Source organism: Mizuhopecten yessoensis, unplaced genomic scaffold, assembly GCF_002113885.1.
Source record: "Mizuhopecten yessoensis strain PY_sf001 unplaced genomic scaffold, ASM211388v2 scaffold10321, whole genome shotgun sequence".
In the NCBI taxonomy this organism is placed as follows: domain Eukaryota; kingdom Metazoa; phylum Mollusca; class Bivalvia; order Pectinida; family Pectinidae; genus Mizuhopecten; species Mizuhopecten yessoensis.
The window spans coordinates 89,669-95,705 of NW_018408488.1; the positions used below are offsets into that span (position 1 = coordinate 89,669).

At 37.6% G+C, this 6,037-nt stretch overlaps 1 long non-coding RNA gene across 1 annotated transcript; it reads right to left on the bottom strand.

Moving 5' to 3' along the window:
* Positions 1 to 4,257: 4,257 nt before the first annotated feature.
* LOC110460106 lies at positions 4,258 to 5,038 on the bottom strand. Its single transcript, XR_002463974.1, has 2 exons — positions 4,975 to 5,038; positions 4,258 to 4,729 (listed from the first exon to the last, which is right to left on the bottom strand). It is a non-coding gene; the product is annotated as an uncharacterized LOC110460106 (long non-coding RNA).
* Positions 5,039 to 6,037: the final 999 nt, after the last annotated feature.

Genomic DNA, 6,037 nt, shown 5'->3' on the forward strand with positions numbered 1-6,037 from the left:
TAACCTGTTGATTGGTTCTGGCAATGGTGCGAAAACAGGTGTCTGTGTCTTTCCCTTTTTGTGTCGAACATTCCCTTTCTGAAATCCATTTGTTTTGAAAATTTTAACCTGCGTTCTCCCAATTTTTGAAATGAATGTTTGGGGTTTAGATGTTTTGTTAGTATATACTATTAGATATACATCTGTGCTGATGAAGCAATGTGTTGATTGTTTACACAAAAATATTGACAGTATATGACATTATCTTTCCCCTTCCCCCATAGCTCTCCCAGTGGTGCGGTGGCTCCCCAGGGGGGTTTGAGTGCCTGTCACTAAGCTTGTCTTAGTAGCAGCTTATCAGTTTAAGTATATATTAAATAGCCATTTATGAACAAGGTCCTGTTAGAAAGTTACAATTGTCAGCATGCATTTTTTTAACAAAATTTATTAAATAAACAAATCAATTAGTTGAAATTCTGTGTAAAACACAGTAGCTGGTTTATTTCAATTTGAAGACAACAGTCCATGGGGTAAAGGTGTGTTTTATAAACATGCAAAATATGGAGGTCTATAAGGATAAATTAGTTGATGTATGACAGGTCAATTACCTGTACCTAAATTAAAATTTTCCTGCTTCTGGCTACATAAAAAGCATTGGGACACCAGGGGACATAACTCGCCATATCTCCATAACCAATAGATGTATACCAACCAAACTTCACAATTTTACTAGGTGTTGAATATACTTTCAGAAATAACTTTATCTTAATATTTCAAAAAAAATGTTCTTTAAAGGACTCACACAACTTAATCAGCCAATCAGTATGTGTTTCATAAGTTTGTAGTTCCCATCTAAAATCTGTTCCGGCTAATTACTGGGCCACAGAGGAAGCTTAATAAAGAACTGGTGAAAGATTTGAAGATAAATAAAATGTTCAGGTATTTAACTTTTGAAAAATGTATCCTTTTGAATTATTTCCATAGTCTGTGTGCGGATTCGCACAGCGGCAAAATGTCTGGGGGGTTTCTGTTTTAGGTCACCGTTTTGCTTGTAAACTTCCGGTTGTCAACTTCTGGACGCTGTGACACTCCAATATGCAACTAAACCTAACAAAAAAGTAATTTTGTAGCCTTTGTAAGGTATGTATTAATGAATCTAGACAGTTGTCACTGGTGTTTAACTTCAGATATTAACGTTATCGGCTAAAATTTTTAGTAATAACATATAAATAGAGGATCTTACATGAGTGTCCATGTCATATAGACGTTTTGACAGTTACCCGTCCGCCATCAAAAGCGTCAGGTCAGAGGTCAAGTGGTTAAAAGTTGTGTACGATTCAAATTATTGAACGAGTTAAATAAATTCAATATGACATGGACACGAGTGTAAGATTCTATTTATCACATAACAATCATTATTTGAAAAAAAAATCAAACACAACTATGCTGGTTGGTTGGTTGGTTGGTTGATGGGTTTATAGACTTCACTTCACTGGCGAAGCCCGTGTTCGTTCGTCTTGAGGGGGTAAGACTCCAGCTTACCAGGCCCTCGGAGATTCAAAATGACCTTGTCCGTCCAGGTCACGCCCTAAGGTCGGTCAGCTCCTTAGATGCGGATAGCTACAGGCTGTCGCAGCTACTGCAGCACACATACGGGAACACATGAAATACGTCCTTTAAGTAGCTTTACTGCCCTCCTATGCGATTGATTAATTGATTGATAGGTTTTACGTCCGCTGCACTACCGAGTGGCTCGGTTATCCAGCAGACGAAGAACAGAAAGGATAAGAGTAGAAGGGATAAAGTATGGAGTAAAAGAGTAGAGGAGGGGGATAGGTTAGAGAAGGGGCCGTCTATCATATATATATTAACTGCGTTGACATGTTGGCAGGTGAGAGAACGAATTTTCCGGAGCTCAGGATCCGTGAAATCTGCTTGTGTTGATCTGCGTTGATATGGTTATTGTTGTTTATTGATGAAATATTCTTGTGTCCTGAAATTTGCATAATTCGGGAGGGAGACATTACTGTCACTGATTTTTGAACGAGATTTTTTCCGAGCACTGTGATTTGACAGATGTTTTTCAGTTTCGATTCCCGACAACTTGATAATTCTTTGCATCATGGTGCACAATTTATTGACTCCTACTGGCTGTTTCTTGAACCAAATTGGAATATTAGGTGATGATATTTGTTTGGTTTCTGCGTAAAAAGGATCAGACGGGGCAAAGTAGCCAGTCGGCCGTTTTTCACGGTAAAGTTTATAAATTGTCACAGGGCACCTGTCAGGGTTTTCCAAATTTGCCCACAGTTTCGGTTTAACAGCTCTAATATCGTGAGGATTTTCTCCGGTTCTTGTTTTTGTTTGGCGTTCAGGAAATTCCAGAAATTTGTGCCCATCCCCATTTTTTCTCAGAGTTACGTCACCCCAACACATGTCCCTATGTTCTACCGAGCCCCGGTAATTGCATTTCAGTGTACACTTCCTCAATACAAATAAAAGTTGACACACTCTCGGTTCTTCTGGTTGTTCTTTTCTTCTGGATGCTAGTTTGCAAACATGTCGACGTGAAAATGAGGGGCTCTGTTCTCGACAATACGAAACCCCTTCAAGTGCACGCCGATGTGGGTTTTTTCTTCTTTTTTTACAATATATTATAATTCTTTTCTTTATTTAATATTATAATTCTTTTCTTTATTTACAAGGTGTTTGTTAAATATGCAAGCGTATTAAAAAAATATGAATGCCTTTTCTCAAATAAAAAATAATGTTGATCTTCCTCGCTCATCAATGCTAACAGGTAGTATTATTACCCAATAGTCTATATAAATCATAATTAGTCATTTTTGACTGTTTCTGGCCTTTTGTCCAATTTCGCCTGTAGGGGTGAAACAGTCAAAACTGTTTTCCCGGTCAGAGTGAACTGTTACCCGGCGCGAATTTGATGCGCAGAAATCCCCCCTCGAGAGCCCCGTTCAAGCGTTTCGGTGACCGCGACTCAGTGTGGAAGCAATGGCAACATTGCATGCAGCATTGATACTAATATTTATTTGGTAATAAAACAATTGTTTCATGGTTATTTTGGGAACAGTCAAAACTATCATCCCTCGGTAGGGGGAAGCGCTGTGGAACTGTTTGCCCTTGGCCTAGCGGCCTCGGGCAAACAGTTCCCCAGGGCTTCCCCCTACCTCGGGATGATAGTTTTGACTGTTCCCCAAATAGCCATGAAACAATTGTATACTGTTGCGTGGTTTGAACTGAAAGAAATAGGAAGGACTGATATAAAGACATAGATGGAGGGACTGGACTGGACGTAGATGGAAGGACTGACATATTGACATGGATGGAAGGACTGAAGTATGGACATAGATGGAAGGACTGACTTATGGACATGGATGGAAGGACTGACATATGGACATAGATGGAAGAACTGACATGAACATGGATGGAAGGACTGACATGGACATAGATGGAAGGACAGACACATGGACATAAATGAAAAGACTGACATATGGACATAGATGGAAGGACTGACATTTGGACATAGATGGAGGGACTGACATATGAACATATAGATGGAATACAACGAATACTGAATACTGGCCGCTTGCACGTCGTTGTCTATGCATTCTTTGGCGATGTTGTTTCCTAATAGGCTCTTTGTCGTTTGATATGTTTTGTCGTTCCTGCCTGAATATGTCTGCTTGCCGTTGTATTAATTGGTGTTGGTGGACGAAGTCGGATAGACTGTAGAAAAAAGTGTGTCGTCTGAACTTGTCAGAATCGTACGGGAAGCTTTAGATGACGTCGCGGTCGTCGAACGTGACGTCACTATCATCGATCGATATCCGCTCTTAACTCAGGCTTCTATGTAAAATCAAAAGAATATTGGAAGACGGAGGGGTCAATTTCAGTTTTGAGTCGCAATTGCCGCTCAGGGATTATCCCTGGAAGCATAAACGAAAATATCTATTTTTTTCCACGAAAACGAAGGTTTAGATATTTCTATTTATAAGCATATCGCATGTATAAGTATTCATTTTTTTGTAAGACATCTTTCATGTCTTGTAAAGGGTTGTTTCAAGGATTCCATACTGTAAATGCACTGGTCATAGCCGAAGATAGATCTTTGCAAGCTGTTAGACAACCCTGTCAATTGTCGGTAAAAACTTGTAGCTGAAGTAACTTAACAATTTCTAGCTATTCGATAGCTTTAAAACAAAACTGAAACCGAGGGGTATTTGGGGGTAAATAAACAACCCAAGCTCGACGTTTTGATAACGAACCAGTGGTTTTATTGTAGGTAAATCTTACCCTGCAACGATACAAACATACAATACTTTACTACGCATACACATAACGCTATCGATACATATATTACAGAAACGAGTACAATCTGACAATTAACACTTAGCTGTAAAATACGTACGTTTAACAGGGGATTATATAATAACAAATAAAGAATTGGAAATAGGGCATATACTATTTCCTTATCTATTAGTTACAATATGGATTACAATTTACCTTTACACATATATTATATTATAAGTGTATGGCCTTTTGGCATTTACTGTTGACGTTACTCATAAATGGTGAAAACTATTCACGGACGTACACTATGACGGGACATTCAAAAGGATATATATATATATTGGGATTATTATGACTTATAATGAAATAATCACCTCTGTGTGGCAGAAGGCTTTACAATATGTCCAGCTCATGTATTAGTCTGTACACATATTCAAGTCTGGAAACATAAACGATACAAATAATAAGATATGGAATATAAACACAATCGTGATAGCCGGTGTAATGCGGTCACTCAGGTAAACCCAGCGTACGCACACATTCATGTTTTATTTAAAATAATATAAAATACCGTATAAATAATATCAGATACTGCTCGCGGGAAATACCGCACGCCGGACAGGAGAAAGGACAAATAGAAAAGATCGACAGGTTAGTTTGTAAATCGAGAAATCGAGTTTATACCTCACTTATATTCTTGTCAGTTGTCGTTGTCGTCGCTCTCTCGTCTACCTAGTCATACAAAGGTATCGTGCGCCAACCCAATAGCCAATCAGATAATAGATGTATACTGACGTCACACTACTGACCTCTATACCGGACATATTATCATACAACAATTATTATACAACATTAAACTAAATTTGATAAAATTCAATCCTGCCACATTCTCCTCCTGACCAAAGAATATCGTCCTCGATATGAACATAGAATACAATTCAATCCTACCTATAGAATCCTGTTACAATACGATTTAAGAAATAATTAGAATTGTCATGAAATACGTTTTAAAGTAAGGAATATACCTGATAATCGTTGCTATTCGTAGACTGAACCGTCCTTCAAAGCATGGTGTCGTGTCAACTATCCGTTAGTGTGACGTCATAACCAAGTGTGACGCCATAACCGAGTATAAGAGTTACTTCCCTTCTACCGTAAATGATTTTGGTCTTTTTTTTCCATACAATAAAAACATTACAGAGAATTTTTTTTATTAAAAAGTGTTATTTTTCCTTACAAGTTAAGTATTTTATCGTATGAAATGAATTAAATGATTAATTTATCGATATTTTAATGTAAAAAAAAGACATTTGTCAATCTTTGTCGACTATTTGACCATATTTGTCCGTTACTTGTACACTACTTGTCCATATTTGTCCTGTCCATATTTGTCCACTATTTGTACACTACTTGTACACTATTTGTCCACTACTTCAGTCTTGTACACTATTTGTCCACTACTTGTACACTATTTGTCCTCATTTGTCCAATGGAAACCCGATTTTCACGTATCACTGAGCAATGTCTACATCTTTAGCTGATATGGGATGTGTCGTTGCTCAGTGTAGTGTGTAAACACCTGTATAGATTAACCAGTAACAAAAGCTTTTGATATCTACTAACTATAAGTGTTTATTTTGAAATTAATGTTAGCAAAATCAGTCAATTCAAACGTAGGAAATAATTTTTGAAATTTGTTGATGTACATAGGGTCGTTCAATCTGTTACTCAAGCCTTTGCTAAATAA